Source organism: Ictalurus furcatus, chromosome 8 (assembly GCF_023375685.1).
Source record: "Ictalurus furcatus strain D&B chromosome 8, Billie_1.0, whole genome shotgun sequence".
NCBI lineage: Eukaryota > Metazoa > Chordata > Actinopteri > Siluriformes > Ictaluridae > Ictalurus > Ictalurus furcatus.
The window spans coordinates 30,267,827-30,285,353 of NC_071262.1; positions in this window are offsets into that span (position 1 = coordinate 30,267,827).

Sequence of the window (17,527 nt, forward strand, 5' to 3'; positions counted from 1 at the left end):
CTCTCTCTCTCTGTCTCTCGCTCTCTCGGTCTCTCTCTCTCACTCTCTCTCGCTCTCTCTCTCTCTCACTCTCTCTCTCTCTCTCTGTCTCTCTCTCTCTCTCTCTCTCTCTCTCTCTCTCTCTATCACTCTCTCTCGCTCTCTCGCTCTCTCTCTCTCTCTCTCACTCTCTCTCTGTCTCTCTCTCTCGCTCTCTCTCTCTCTCGAAGTTAATAAGAAAAAGAAACAAAAACAAACAATAAATCACAGCTCGTGGTGTTACAGAGAAACCGTAAAGAAGTGTAAACTCCTCTGTGATGAAGATGTTGGAAACTTAAAGTTCCAGCTTTACCTCTGACTGTTACACAGCGCTGACACTGGAGACTCCTTCCCTACACGATAAATAAACCTCTCCTCACAGGTTAAAACATATTTGTTAAGTTGTTACTATAGAAACAATAAGATATTACAGCAAGCACCTCGGTGTAGTTTTCTCATGTCATGCGTACACACTGTAGCTTCACGTCTGCTGCACGTCTGCTGCATGTCTGCTGCACGTCCTAGCAGTCCTGAATCGTGCCTGAGTGCTGAATAAAGAGCTTCTGATTGTGATTAATAAGCAGCGCAGAAGCTCTGAGTCCTTATTAATCTGTGCTCTGTGACTTGGCTGAATCATTAGAGGAGATTGAGAGAAGACACTGCTGTGGTGTTGGGTTTCAGATTGCTGACATAATGAGATGATGAGATGAAAGTCAGACTGGAATGCTGGTCTGGCTGGTGTGTGCTGCCGTACTGTACGTCTTTTCATTCCCCGAAACCTGAACCTGCTCCCAAATCACTCGCTCGTTAACCCTCCGAAATGAAGACCTGGAATATTTAACCACTTTAATCACTGCTGAGTTTTACTCACTTTACACAGGAGGCTTTTACTGCAGCGCCGAAACCGTTCAGACTTCTCTCCTGTCCTTCTGTCCGCTTGTCTCTCCATCTCCCTGTCCTTCTGTCCTTCTGTCCGCTTGTCTCTCCATCTTCCTGTCCTTCTATCCGTCTGTCCGCTTGTCTCTCCATCTTCCTGTCCTTCTGTCCTTCTGTCCGCTTGTCTCTCCATCTTCCTGTCTTTCTGTCCTTCTGTCCGCTTGTCTCTCCATCTTCCTGTCCTTCTATCCGTCTGTCCGCTTGTCTCTCCATCTTCCTGTCTTTCTGTCCTTCTGTCCGCTTGTCTCTCCATCTTCCTGTCCTTCTATCCGTCTGTCCGCTTGTCTCTCCATCTTCCTGTCCTTCTATCCATCTGTCCGCTTGTCTCTCCATCTTCCTGTCCTTCTATCCGTCTGTCCGCTTGTCTCTCCATCTCCCTGTCCTTCTATCCGTCTGTCTGCTTGTCTCTCCATCTCCCTGTCCTTCTATCCTTCTGTCCGCTTCTCTCTCCATCTTCCTGTTCTTCTATTCGTCTGTCCACTTGTCTCTCCATCTCCCTGTCCTTCTATCCTTCTGTCCGCTTCTCTCTCCATCTTCCTGTTCTTCTATCCGTCTGTCCGCTTGTCTCTCCATCTTCCTGTCCTTCTATCTGTCTGTCCGCTTGTCTCTCCATCTTCCTGTCCTTCTATCCATCTGTCCGCTTGTCTCTCCATCTTCCTGTCCTTCTATCCTTCTGTCTGCTTGTCTATCCATCTTCCTGTCTTTCTGTCCTTCTGTCTGCTTGTCTCTCCATCTTCCTGTCTTTCTGTCCTTCTGTCCGCTTGTCTATCCATCTTCCTGTCCTTCTATGCTTCTGTCCGCTTGTCTGTCTATCTCCTGTCTTTCTATCCTTCAGTCCACTTGTCTTTCCATCTTCCTGTCTTTCTATCCTTTTGTGTTTCTATCCTTCTGTCCATTTGTCCTTCTGTCTTTCCATCTTCCTGTCTTTCTATCCTTCTGTCTTTCCATCCTTTTGTTTTTCCATCCTTCTATCTTTCTTCTGTTCTCCTGTCCTTCTCTCCTTCCGTACTCCTGTCCTCCTGTCTTTCCTTCCTGCTGTCCTTCTGTCTTTCCATCCTTCTGTCCACCGGTCCTTCTATCCTTTTGTCCTTCTTTCTTTCTGTCCTCCTGTCTTTGCTTCCTTTTCTCCTTCCATTCTTTTGTCCTCTTCTATCCTTCTATCTGTCTGTCCATCTGTCCTCCTATCCTTCTGTCCTCCTATACTTTTATCTTTCAATCCTTCTATCTTTCTGTCCAGCGGTCCTTCTATCCTTTTATCCCCCTGTCCTTCTGTCTTTCCTTCCTTTTCTTCTTCTGTCCTCATGTCCTTCCATCCGTCTTTCCTCCTGTCCTTCCATTCTTCTGTCCACCTGTCCTATTCCTTTGTCCTCCTGTCCCCCTGTCCTTCTGTCTTTCCATCCTTCCATCCTCCTGTCCTTTTGAGCGTTTATAATGGAAGATCTGAATCCAGCTGTCAGGAACTGAGCCTCTGTGTGAGGAATAAAAGCGTGTGTGTGGTGCAGTTAGAGGAAAATCATCAACAGGATGGTGTGATGAAGCGGCGTTACTGTTACTGTTACTGTTACAACCCCAGAGTTATTCCTCTTATACCGCAGCACTCTGCCAACACTGACACGTTCACATGAATGATACTTTTGATCTATTTATAGTTACAGTATGTTTATTGTTGTGTAGCATTGATGAAATATGTTACTTCCTGTTCTCACTTTCCCTCTGTTACAAACCTCTGAGACTGGAGACTCCTTCCTTTAATCTTACATTTCTTTCTTTCTTTCTTTCGTTTTTATTGAGGGATTATTTCCCTTTCTTTCTTTCATACTTTTTTGAGTGAATTCTTTCTTTCTTTCGTTCTTTCCTATTGTATGTCTTTCTTTCTTTTTTCTTTCCTATTTTATTAAGTGTGTTCTTTCTTTCTATCTGTATTCATTTATTTATTGAGTGAATTTCTTTCTTTCTTCTTGTTAGTCTTTCTTTCTTTTTCTTTCCTACTTTATTGAATGTATTCGTTCTTTCTTTCTTTCTTTCTTTTTTCCTCCTTTTTATTGAGTGAATTTCTTTCTTTCTTTATTGAGTGCTTTTTCCCTTTCTTTCTTTCTTCCCTACTTTATTGAGTGAATTCTATCTTTTCTTCTTTCTCTCTTTCTTTCTTTACTGAGTAAAATTTTTCTTTCTTTCTTTCTTTCTTTCTTTCTTTCTTTCACGTGAGAAGTGTGGGACAGATAAAGTCCAGGCTCCGTTAGGGAGGTTGTTTCCCCTCCTGATATGAAACATTAGTGTGGGTCTTTTCGAGGCGTCTCACTTCACAGTGTTGTCCTTTAATCAGTGCTTAAGCACAAACTAGTCATAATAAACACCGCCTTCATTCACCTGCAGCTCCTTTAACTTCACTTTACTGCTTTAATCAGGACACGTCCACATGCCTGGCATCCTTTCAGCACACACACACACACACACACACACACACAGAGCAGTGACCTTGCCTCAGACTGTCTGACCTCCAAAAGTAATTACTGAGGGGAGAGAAACAGTGCTGCTCTCTGACCTTTGACCTTCAGCGATACACACTTCCAGGACAAAAGCCGATTCGACCCCGTGTGCAATTATCTCATCATCATGTTCCCATTCCCATCAGGCTGTGCGTGTGTGTGTGTGTGTGTGTGTGTGTTCTATTAGATGTACAGCTCATTTCAGAATTACTGGCACCATTTAAGGGACTGACATTACACACACACACACACACACACACAAAACGAGAGAGAGAGAGAGAGAGAGAGAGAGAGAGAGAGAAAGAGATAGATAGATAGATAGAGAGAGAGAGGGAGGGAGAGAGAAAGAGAGGGAGAGAGAGAGAAAGAGATAGATAGAGAGAGAGAGAGAGGGAGGGAGGGAGAGAGAGGGAGGGAGAGAGAAAGAGATAGATAGAGAGATAGAGGGAGAGAGAGAGAGAGAGAGAGAGAGAGAGAGAGAGAGAGAGAACACGCCAAACAAAGTTTTATCTTTAGGCTCCAGAGTCGTGTAACTATTGTCGGGAGATTGTGAGTTTGAATCCTGCCGATGCCACACCTGACTGTGGTGTCAGGGTGGGAGGGGCATACTCTCTCTCCCCTGTCAATCACAGTGACACTAGCCAATCGGGGGCGTCTGTGAGCTGATGTATGCAGAAGAGGGCAGGTAGCGCTTTCCTCCGAGTGTGTAACGCTGCCTTGTGACAGTGCGACAGGAGAGAGACTTACTTTAAATAGTAAATGTTAAATAAACGTCTCCTCACAGAAAACATCGCCTTACACACTGTTTATGTGTATCACGGCTGCTGTTACAGAAAACCTCGGGCGCTGTAATCGTACACCTGAGGTTTGTGTTCTGGCTGTATCGCGGAAAAGAAGTCATTAAGTGTTTATTCAAGTCCCACAAATGGTAATTATGGGTAATCATGGTTTTGTGGTTTTACAGCTCGCTGACTGTTCCTCTGACATCACAGCACCATGGAATCGTATGAACTCTACAAGAAACTGAAAGTAATGAGCTATAAACATCTTTAAACTCGGTCGCTTTGATAGACAAACACCATCACAGAAACCTTTTCACTGTTCAGCGGTAATTTTCATTCCTTCACCTGTGATTTTTTCAATTCTTTTTCATATGTTACTCAGTCCAAGGTTTGATATCTGGTTATCAAGGTTAACTATCGCATGCTAAGAACTCTTATCTTATGACATGGCCTACGAGTAATGAAATCAACTTCTGATTTCAATTCGTTTAGTTTTTAAAAAAAAAAAAACGTATGAATATATATTATTAAGATTTAATTGAACTTGTCATTGGCATCCCCTCACAGTCCCCTGAATCCCCTGCAGTGCCACAATGAGCCACTAGGGGTGCACAAACCCCTGGCTGGGAAACCCTGATCTAGGATATCGTCCTGGTTAACGGGGACCAGCGTGGGTAAAGATGGCCATTTGTTAGTTCTTTAAACTACTGTCAGATTTGTTTAGATTGGGCGGGGTGTGGCATCTCGAACGCTATTGGCTGTCGTGTAAATCAGTCACGCACTTCAGTCTGACTTCCTGAAAGGACATATGTTAACATACAGAATTCAATCACGGTTCTCGTGGGGACTTTAAGTGAAGAAGTGGGACTGTGCACATCTGTGTTTTTGCTTTTAGTGAGTTCTCGCCGGACCACGCCCGCATATCTCTGATGTTATGACAGCTTTGATCACACGCTCCGTCTAGACCGTGAGAGGAGTGGGTGGTCAGCTGCGTTACTTTATCAGTATTATCGCAGGGTAACAGATCTGCCGCATCGCACCAACCTCACTTCCATCTGCCTCTGTCCCTTTGAGCCTAAAGACACGCCAAACTCTTCTTATATACACATTTACTTCCTCAGGTCACGACCTCTTTAATGGTGGCGACGATGCGAGCGATGTCCAGCTGCGTCCGGCTTGCTCGGAAACTCTCGCAGGAGTCGGTTTGATATTTTGGGGCAGATGTTTTATTTGGGTTGGGCTCCTTTGATCCGAAATGAAATTCGCTGAGGAATGTTGTCAGTTGGCGCACTGATCCGTTCCACACACACACACACACACACCCACACACACACACACACACACACACATACACGGTGTTTTCCCAGTGGTGTGATTGCCATGTCTTTGATCTCATTTGAGCTGCAAGAACACATTTGCAGTCAACAAAAAAAAAAGAAAAGAAATCACATTAGATCTCATTAATCATATTAATTCAAACGATATAATGGCACAAACAGCGTGGCTGTGTCTCAAATCGTGCTCTATGTCTCTACCTGTTTGGACACTACACACTACATAGACATATCGAGCACTTGCCTAGAGCTTTGTTTTAAAACAAATGCGAACGTTTTGCACATTCTGTGCAAATGTCCTCCTAAGTTGCATAGACGTGGCACTAAAGCCAACCAAAATCTGCTAAGTGTAAGTGAAGCCTTACATTATGTTTGTGAATTACAGTACATGTTTGCAGGAGTGAATATATAGAGAGAAATACTAATAATAATATGAAGATTAAGAATAATAAGAACAAGAAGGAGAAAAAGAATAGCGCGCCTAAAACTAAACCTTGTGGGACACTGTATTGCACTGTAGGCTACGAGAAATCTCCATTAACAATGACAAAACATTTCTCTTGAATGATTTGACATGTGTGTGTTTGTACATTTTGTAGACATGTCCCGGGTTTTAAATCTGTGATGTAGACGGACTTCAAGCCAACTTCCTGTCTTGTTAGAGCGCGGTCCTTGGCAATGTGTTGCAGTAAGTGGATGTCGCTGTCGGCCGCAGAGAAATCAGCTTGCATTGTACTGACCTTGACAGCTGCACAAGCGGTTTAATAACCCCCATTCTTCTCGAGAAAGGTCAAAACATCTGATTTCAGGATCTTCCGCTGGTTGGAAGTCAACCACCGCCGCTGACAAGCTTGCAATAGTTGAATAAAAGCTTATGGTCGACAGTGTCACATAGTGTTTGGAAGTTGGAATGTGTTTCTGCTCTGAGCATTTGGTCATATCTGTCCAAGCAAACAGAGAAGAAGAAAGAAGATAATAATATCGGGCTTAAATGCAAACCTTGTGGGACACCATAGTGCATTTTTTGAGTTTTGAACGAATAGTATTCATTTAAATGATAGTGGGCCTAAAACCGAACCTTGTAGGACACCAGTGTGCACTTTTCTAGGTTCCGAAGAATCTCCATTAATTCCATCAACTTGGTAAAAGTCTGTTGTGTAATATCTAAACCAGGGAAGAGGTTTTTTTTTTTTTTTTTTTTTGTCTAAACTGATAATGTTTTCCAGTCTCGTGGTCGAATACAATAGCACCAAATACAGCACTTGCGTTTGGACAGTCAGTACTTTGCCTTTGTAGTGTCGTTCCAAAGCGTTCCAGTTTTTTGGAAGGTCTACAGTAGGAAATGTTTCTGCTTCAAAGATTTTGTCATGACTGGTTTAATTTTTGTAGGCAATACAAGCACAAAGAGATATAAAAAGGAAAAAAGGAGAAAAAATAATAGTGGGCCTAAAACCGAACCTGTGGATCACCATATTGAGCTTTTTCCAGCTTCTGAAACATCTCCATTAATGCTAATAAACTGGTAAAAGTCCGTCAAACTGGACAGTCCTTTATGCCTTCATGGTGTGTTTCCAAACCAGTTCATTCTGATTTGTGCTCTCTGAGGTTCTGAAGAATCTCCATCAAGGCTGAAAACTTGGTAAAAGTCCGTCACGTAATATCGAAAGCAGGGACGAAGCGTTCTGACTGAAACGACCATGATTTCCAGACTCATGGTCAACAGCGCCGAATACTGCGCTGGATTCCAACAGTACCAGTCTTATTCCATTATAGCCAGTCCTCTGCCTTTGTGGTGTTTTTCCAAAACGTTCCTATTTGGAATTTTTGAACAATCTGTCACGTCTGTCTTAAATTTCGCGAACAGAGCCGGCAGTACAAGCAGTGGAAGGTTTTCTGGGTTTAAAATAGCAAATAAACGGCGTTCCTGTTTATTCACCAGCACACTCCGGCGTTTGATCCGAAGCCAGAGCATGCTGGGAGGAAACGCTGGTTACCTGAGGATACGCCGACGATTTGTCACAGAACTTCACTTATCCTCCTCACATCTCTTTTTTTTTTTCCTTCTCTTTGGCCTGTACTGTGCTTCTCTACAGTGGCTGCTGTTTTTTTTTTGTTGTTGTTGTTTTTGTTTTTGTTTTTTTCTTTCCAGCAATTTCACTTTATGGGCAGAAAAAGGAAAAACAAAAACAACACGTGAGCGTGCAGATTATTTTCCTTCTCTCCATTCTTCTTTCAAGCGTAGCCAGAAAGAGCAGAGTGGCCTTCATCTGCTGCGAGTTCCCAATGCACTAACCTTTCTCTAACAACGCCTCACAGATATAAAGCATGCTGACATTTTTTTTTTTTACTAAAATCAAGGCCGTTTTCCCCCCCGTATAGTTTAAAATAAGAAAGTCACCGTTTTCTAGATCACAGATCTGTGTTCTTTATTATTTGACCTGAATTCTCTAAAAAAAAATTCAGTATTTAATCCAAGGCATGGCATTCAGACTGATGCCATTTACATAAACAAATCTCTTGCTCTAATCTGTACCTTTAAAGTCATTTCTGGAACAGAGATTAATACAACCGAAGGGCAGGTAATAAACATACCGCGTATATTCCATGCCGTGACTTCATAATAACTGTTCATAAGATTTGTAAGAATACATACAGTACAGTATGACAGTGACACCGTAATGCTAGGGTTATGTGAATTTTCCTCTGAAGCTAAACAAAAGTGGGTTTCGTATTACTGCTCATAAGACCTTCACGAACACTTATGAAGGCAGTGTAATGACAGAGATGTGTACATTTTTTGTAACCCTTAAATGAAATGCAGTTGTTATTACTGCTCATAAGATTGGAACACTTATGACATGACATCACAATGACAGCTCTGTTAATACTTACAACAACATCATGACATCGTAGAGTCACGGCGATGTATAAGTTCTTTGGATTTTAAGTAAAGTGCATGTTTTATTATACACGTATATGGGAAATGTCAGGGTAATGTATGTTTTGTCAGACCCTCAAGAGAAGTGCTTTTTCTTATAACTGCTCGTTAGATTGTTTTTGTAATGAATATTTATGGCAATGTCATGACATCATAATATCAGGGTTATGTACAGTACTGTACTATATGTACTTTGGACCTTAAAGTGTGTTCATAAGATTTCTTTATTAATATTTATAACAACTTTATGACACCGCATTGACAAAGTTACGGATATGTTCTTTGGTCCCTTGAGTAAAGTGTATTTCTTACTGTATGAATGCTCATAAGAATACTTATGAACCTTTCATGGCACCTTTATGAAAGACTTATGTATCTGTTCTCAGGCCTTTCTTTTTGATGTTGTGATAACGTAAAACAACAAACGACAAAACAACATGTTTACAAGTGTATGAATCACTAATCCAGCTGTTATAACTCGTTATTAACCTGCAGACCTGCTCAGTCATGCTCCATCACTCAGCAGAAAAGCGTGTGCAGCATCAGCATCCTCCAGCCTCGGCGTGTCAGATAAACTGAAGCCAAATCCCATACCTATGTGTGTGTGTGTGTGTGTGTGTGTGTGTGTGTGTGTGGATTCGATCCGCTTCACCTCCGTGCTGTTCTTTCCGTCCTCTGAGAGTTCGTCTCATCTCGCTCTCTCCATCAGTCTGAATCAGCCTCAGCCAGACAAAGTCGTCTCGCTCTGACAAACAGCGAAACGCCCCAGATCTCGGCGGAGTTCGCTACGGATCTGCCGCCTCTGGTTTTCCCGTGCTAAATACAAACGAGAAAACACTGTGGTCCAGAAATAACCCTGGAGGTCGCGACACGGGACGGGATCACTGATCGTTTTGGAGAGATAGGAAAAGGAGCCATTTGTTTCAATTATCCTGGCCTGACAGAACGGTTCAGGGTGAGAGACTTTTCAAGGGATACGAGCAACATTAACGCCAACGTACTCCAAACAACCAATCAAAAGGTTTCAATTGGGTAACACTTTAATTAAGAGTGGTGTTCATAAGGCTACTAACCCCTGCATAAACCTAAACATTTATAAAACCTTATTCCAATCTCATAAAGACTGCTTTCTTTTATGAGACGGCTTTCTTTGATGTTTTTCACCTTGTTACTGCTTATAAGAGCGTCATAAATACTTATGACTTTTTTTTTAATGAATACAACGTCATGAAATTGTTATGACGGTATATACTACAACTGTAGTATAACTTCATATTATTATGGTGCTGTTAGCTTGCTAGCTGTTTGTGTTTAGCACAACACGCTTTAATGGCATTTTTATGTTAAGCTAGCTAGCTTGTTTTAACAACTTAGCAATTTTTACAAAGAAAAAAAAAATTCGACGTGACTTAATTAGCTCCTTCACGTAGCTCTGATTCGTTGCTTCCTCAGACTAGTCGTTTATATTTAGGATATTGTTGTTTAGGATACGCTAATGAGTTCTCCGTTGACGTCTTTTTAAACGACGGTCACGTGACTAATCGGAGTTGTTTGATTGGCAGTGAAAGTATGCCATCGTTAATCTCGGGACATCAACAGTTCCTCGGTTTCTGACCAACAACCAAAACGTAGATTAGGAAAATATAGTCGTATTAATGTTCATATTCACTTCCTCTCATGACATTAGCGAGTCTATCACAGGAAATGATCTCATTTCAGACATAATGACCTGCAAACATATTCAACACTGCTCTGTTCAACCATTTTTTTCTGAAATGCGCCCAGTTCTGTCTGCGTTGCTCACGGCGGTCTCTATAAATCCTGCTGAAATTAGACCGTTTCACTCTCTCTGGATGAAAATGTGCCATTTAGCCTCGCCGCCTCGTCGAAGCTGACCTGACATATCGCCTTTTTCAGCACTTCAGGGACTCCATAGTCTTGGAAAGGTCAAAGCAGACGGCTGAGTCACTTGGAACGATTGTTTGAACACTGCGCGTCTTTTCCCTGATGTCAGATCGCGTTGGAGGTGTTATAAAAGCAAACAGCCGCTTCGCAGGGTTTATTTACACGCCATTGTTACAGAGTCTCGGCTCCGTAATAGCTCTGAAATCATTTGCTTAGCTTTAAACGCTACGGTGATGACTTGCATTAACAATATCAGATACATATGATGCTTTCGGGCTGGCTAACAGATTCTGGTAAAACTGACATTAGCATGGTCTTGCTAATGACTAGCTTGCGTTTGCATCACGTGGGATCATTCGCAAGTATTCAGACATTTGGTATTTTTTGATCTAACAATAGCTAGCATTATTATATTGCTTTGTTCGTGCTAAACATTAGCGCAGCTCTCCACTTTCAGTCCCTAGTCTTACATTTTTAACTTCCCTATTTTCTCGGTCATTGGTGTAGAATTCTAGGGTTTTTTAGTTACTTTATTTCCAATTCCTGATTCTAGATAACTGATTTCTGTCTTAGTTCCCTCGTCCCCAGTTTATAGTCATAATCTCCTACGTTTCTTAGTTCCCAAGTTCTCAGTCCCTAGCTCGTGTCTCCTAGTTTCTTAGTTCCCTAGTACTCAGTCCCTCGCTATTAGTCCAAAGTTCCTAGTTTCTTAGTTCCCTAGACCTCTGTCTCTAGCTATGCCTCCAGGTTTCTTAGTTCCCTGGCTTCTACATTCCCTAGTCCTCAATCTCTAGCTATTGTCTCCTAGTTTCTTAGTTCCCTAGTACTCAGTCCCTAGCTATTAGTCCCCAGTCTCTAGTTTCTTAGTTCCCTAGATTTTTAGTTCCCTAGTACTCAGTCCCTAGCTATTGTCTCCTAGTTTCTTAGCTCCCCATCCCCAGTTTCTTCACTTCTCTATCCCTAGTGCACTGGTTCATTTGGTTCCTAGTTTTCATTTCCTAGTCCTTGTTCTCTAGATTCCAACTCCTAAATGTATCGTTCCATATTCCTAGCATCCTAATGTTTCCAGATTCTAGCCTTAAGCTGTGTTTCAGGCAAATTTGCAATTTGTAATTCCCTGCCTACAGCTTGGTGGTAAAACCCCCACCGAAAACACCCCTCAACTTGTAATTTCAACTCGCCAACTTGGTGTAGTCTTCCGAGCTACCGGTTCCTTCCTCGTTTACGGAATGACATCGAATGAACATGGCCGCTCTCGGTGTGAACGGTGTAAAGTTCCTCTTCTCTGCTTCTAAATGAGTTTATAGCAGAATTGGCTTCAGATCAGTTCACATACTCGTAATGGTTATAATGGGAATTGTATTGGTTTTCATGGAAGCTGTAATGGTCCCTTTGGTCTCTATTGGTAATTCGTTACCTTCTCTTGGTGGAAGGTTATGTCTAGTGGATACCATTAAGGACCAATAATGGTAATGGTTCTAATGGGTAGCTGATGGCTTGTAATGGTATTTGTAGTGGAAACCATCAGAAATTCTCAGAATTTTTTTTTTTCAGCGGGGAGAGAAGCTTAAATAAAGTTAATTGCAGGACAAATCCACTGGATTGGTGAAGTGCAAGTTAGATGGAGATTGGATAACATTCTTTTTAAAAACTTAGCCTATGGTTTGTAATGGAGTTCCGCTTTTTATACAGATTCGTTTGATCTCGCCAATCCGAATTGGACTTCAAAGACACTTTTCAGGTTCAGGGCGAGGGATCGTCTCACGCTTGTGACGTCAAGCTCATGACTTTATATCGCACACGAAATTATTTTGAAAATCCAATCTGTAAAAACTCAGCGATCAAAGGAGATGTGGAGGAGAGAAAAATCAACACGTTGATGAAAGTGATTATTTCAGTTGGGACCGAGAAGAGGACATGAAAGGACGCAGATGCTCTTCTGCTCGGAGAGGGCGAGACTGACGGATACTTGGAGGCACACATCAGCTCGCGCTCAAACCGATTCAAAGAGACTTTGTGAGACTTTATGACCTCTTAGCATGCAGCGAACCGGTGATTTAGATCCGTGGCATCCCAAAGCAGCGCCCTGCCCTCGAGACTCCGGGACGTTTGGCTTGGACCGAGGCCATTTTAGTGAAGTCAAGCACGTCCCACCCTGTACACACTCCCCAGAGAGAGAGAGAGAGAGACAGAGAGAGAGAGGGTGGACCTGGGCAGTACACTGGCCTTCATCCATGACTGAGAATCTCAGCTAAACAAAAACACGTCTCTGCTTCGGCACAAAACGCCGCTTTCATGGACGAGGCTTGAAAACGTTGCGTGTTATGATGCAAAGCGATGACCGAGTCGAGGATGGAAAACACACCCAAAATGTGCTGATGAGTCAAAAATGGAAAGTCATGAACATTAGTGATGCTCATAAATGTTAAAGCCATCAGTCTTACACACACGCACACACACGCACACACACGCACACACAAACACACACACACTATATCTCTGAGCTTTCACTCTTCCCACTCTGTCAGAAAAGGTGACACTAAACCGAAGGTCTGTCGTGAGATTTGCTTCCTCTGTGGAGTTTTCCCAGACCACCACACACACACACACACACACACACACACACACACACACAGAGGGCATTCAGCGCCCAACGCCAGCCTAATCTCAACCAAATGTGTGTTTGCGTTGGCACTGAGCCTGACACACTCGTCACACTGTGTATGTGTGTATTTGTACGTGTGTGTGTGTGTGTTTGTGTGTGTGTGTGTGCTCTTGATCAGCACGGACGCCTCGCTGAAACTTTCCGAACACCGGCGTAGGGAAAAGGGCGGAAACTTCCACGGTGTTAAGCATCGGCGGTTTCCTAAATTTGTAAGCCTTTGACCATTAAAGAGTAACGTGACCCCGGCTGTTGTTTTTCCGCCCCTGTTCTCTGCCGCTCCTTTTTTTTTTTTTTTCCTCTTCTGATTTTTATTTTTAAGAGACCACATCACTTATGTGAATTAGAGGCCCTGAGGAAAGGCAGGAATGGTGCATTCTGGGACGTTAAAGCGGTAATGTGGAAGAGCTTACATGTGGTCGATGACCTTCTGTTCAATCGGGGGCCAAAGAAGAAAGCGGGAGAGAGACGAGGGGGCGGAGCTGTGTGCGATCAGCGTTTATTTCACCGCTTATCAAAAGATTCACAAATAAATAAAGACATATTGGAACATTTTATAAAGTTTTTATTTAAAATTTAAAATGGCATGAAATTATTTTCATCTGTTAGAATTGAATTTCAACCATTTTTGTTCTGCTTAGGGCCACCACATGGTTTTAGTGATTTAATTTAAACAAACAAACAAACAAACAAACAAACAAGTGTCATTCAATGTATTTTAATTATGATTATGATAAGTATTATTATTACTGTGGACTGATTGGTTACAATGGCATTGTGGGCAGGAACAAACAGTACACAGATGACACGCTGTCTTATCAGAGTGTCTCATAGAGTATATCATATTTATAACTTATAATTGCGTGTACAGTTGCAATTAAAATGATTCACATCCCACTGCAAGTCAGGTTTATTGTCAGAATGTACAGACTTTCAGCTGTTTGCGATGAACACATCAAACAAAAGCAATTGAAATAGTTCGACACGATGAACGCTTCAAGCGGTTTCCCCAAATTCAACTGAAAATGCAACTTATGATGATTTCTCCAATTTCAAAATTATTCACCCCTGAGTAGAATCCCTCACAACAGCACAGGTATGCGGAACAGGTTTTGTCTCAAACACACCTGAAGGAACTGATCAAGGGCTTCATTAGCTGCACCAGGTGTACTTGATCTGGAACACATGAAATACCTGAACTGGCTAGGGGTAGAAAATTCATGGAATACCTGGACGGGGCAGAGAAAGGAAGATCTAAACAGCTGCAAGCAGATTTGTGAGAAGGCAGGTTGTGAAAAACGCTCGAGTGACTGTAAAAGACCTGCAGCGAGACCTGGTGTAACAGGCACTGAGGTTTCAGTGAGCACAGTAAGGAGCGTACTAAACACAGAAGGTTTCCATGCCAGAACTCCAAGACGTTCACCACTACTGACCCAAAAGCACAAGAAAAGTCGCTCAAAATCATATAAATAATCCACAGAAGTTTTGGGATTCTGTTCTGTGGAGCGATGAAACAAACTGAAACTTTTCAGCACGATGGATCAGCGGTACGTCTGGAGGAAGAAGAATGAAGAAAGAACACTCTGTCCACAGTCGAGCATGGTGGAGGCTCGGTGATGCTCTGGGGCTGCTTTACATCCTCTGGCACTGGAAACCTGCAGCGTGTGGAAGGCGAGATGGATTCATTGAAGCATCAGGAAATCCTAGGAGAAAACATCACGCCGTCTGTGAGGAAGCTGAAGCTTGGGCGACACTAGACCTACCAACAGGACAATGATCCCAATCATACCTCAAATTCCACCAAGGCTTGGTTGCAGAAGAAGTCCTGGAAGATTCTACCGGGCCATCACAGTCACCTGACTTGAAGCCCATAGGAAATCTCAGGTGGGATTTGAAGAAGGCGGTTGCAGCACGCAAACCCAATAATATTACTGAACTGGAGGACAATGCTCATGAGGAACGGGAGAAGATTCCTCAGGAACACTGCAGAAGATCTGCATCTCATTTGCAGCAGGTCATAACAGCAAAAGGAGCTCCACTGAGTACTAAAGATGCTCGCCATGAAGGGGGAGAATAATTTTCAGACTGGAGAAATCATTATAAGTTGCATTTTCAGTTGAATTTAGGGAAAACAATTGAAGCATTCGTTGTGTCGAACTATTTCAGTGGCTTTTGTTTGATTTGTTCATCGCAAACAGCTGAAAGTCTGTACATTTCGACAATAAACCTGATTTGCAATGGGGGTCGAATCATTTTGATTGCAACTATATATAGATAGATAGATAGATAGATAGATAGATAGATAGATATACTGCAACTATACAGCTACCTAGATATTTATGTTAGCTATATATTAATGTCTTTGGGACGGAGAATCACCCAGAAACTGACACAACTGAGCTAAATGCACAGCAACAGCAGCTCAACTCCACGGTGTAGAAGTGTGTGGTCTGATTCATCGAGTTGTCATGAACGTGAGAAAGTGCAGAATTCTCTCTAAATTAATAGCACAGGGAAATAAAGAAGAGCAGATCCACTCCCAGTCCTCTCTGCTGACCTTCTGAGTAAATTCAGATTTCCGATGGTACAGAGGTCCGATTCAGCGCACGCGTGGAAATCAGTAAAACGCTCAGGCTCAGACGTGCTGTTTGGAGTTCTCCACATAGCGCTGTTCCATGAAATTAGGAGGAAGAAAAGCAGCCCTGATTTCGTCCTTGAGTTCAGACAGTGCTGGAATATCACAAAGGCAAAAAAATCCCCCGAATAAAACACTTTTATTTCGGGCTTCGGCTCTGTTTATTATTTTCACACGCTGGGCTATTTATGATCTGTTGACTCAGAGAGTTCGACTTCGACGCGTACATAAAGAAAACATTAATTCCTGCTTCCTCTGTGTGTTTGAAGAACGGCATTCAATGATATTTACCTTCCAGATTGGCCATGTATGTGTGTGTGTGTGTGTGTGTGTGTGAGGAGGGAAAGGTTTGACCCGTTGCCCTGTCTCCGAATAAAAGAGGTTTTTGTGTCTCAGTTGTTTTTACGCCGTCGAGCGAAAATGGAAGAGCAGGGCAAAGGTGTCGGAGCAGGGCATTCTGGGATATCGGACAGGGGGAAACCCCGACTTCGTGGCCTGAGCGATGGAAAACAAGGTGCACGAGAGGAACTTTCCCTTCAGGAGGAAAAAAATGGCAAGACATTAATCTAACACATAGAAGTGTTTTACTCACTCATGAGCATGTGTGAGATTTTATTTAGAGCTCTGAGAACAAGAGGAACTTTCCAGAATGTGTTCAGTGGTCTGAGGGAAAAGGACCGTGTGTGTGTGTGTGTGTGTGTGTGTGAGAGAGAGAGAGAGTGGTTAGTATCCAATATGAATTCATTCAACATCAGTGACTGAGTGTACACGACCTCTGAACCCTCGTGCCATGTTTTCCTTCTTCGTCATTAATCTCATTAATGACTTCATTTGCTGTCAGGAATCGGTAGCAGAGCAGATACACGTGTAGACTGGAGTTTATTATCATGAATTGTACATAAACAGAGGCTATAAACATGAAATAAAACAAACAAGAGCTAGGTACGCGTGGCGAGAACGTGAACGCACCGTAGATTAGGTAACATTCAACAAGACGTAAAGCTAGATAATGAGACACACGGAATCCAGAACACTAATGAGGTGAAGCAGGAAACAGGTGCGGGTGATCAGTGACGCATGCGACTTGGTCATGTGATGTGATGGGGCTGATGGGAAGTGTAGTTCTGCGCTGTATTCGGTGCTAACGTGACATTAGGCATCAATTTCACCATGAAAGTGTTAAAATTGTGAACTGAAAGGTGATGCTCCCAAGTGTTTTATTCCTCGCGTTGATTTGAACTCACGACCTTCTGATAAGTAGTCCAACGTCTCAACCGTGGACTACCACTGCCACTACTTTTAGCTGTACTCGCGTTCGACGCACGTGAATCGAAGAACGCACGTCGTGATGACGTCACATGACGCGTCTCGGCCCGAATTGGAATTTCGAAAAATCGCACGCTCCTCCGAATATTGCGGAGTTCGCTTGATTGTCCTGCGATCGCAAAATCCTGGAGGAACTGGTTGCATTTCTTTATCCGTTTATAGTTACATTTAACGATTCCCGTTCTCACTCACGCTATAAAAGCTATGAACAGTCGTTCCCTCACCAGCCCTCTCTTTATTCTTTCTCTTGAGTAAGAGCAATAAGACAAAAATAAGAACACGCGGCTTGTCACGTTACCGAGAAAACGCAAAGAAACGTACACTCCCCCGTCCTGAAGATGTCGGAAATCTTCAAGGCGCAGTTTTACCTCTGACACCGGAGACTCCTTCCATAAATGTTCCATACGAGCCGCTGTGATTGCGCTGTCGCTATAGAGACGATAACGTATCAGAACGAGCGCGTTAATATAAACCTGCGCTACCGTCAGAGCCGCTGTTATAGAGA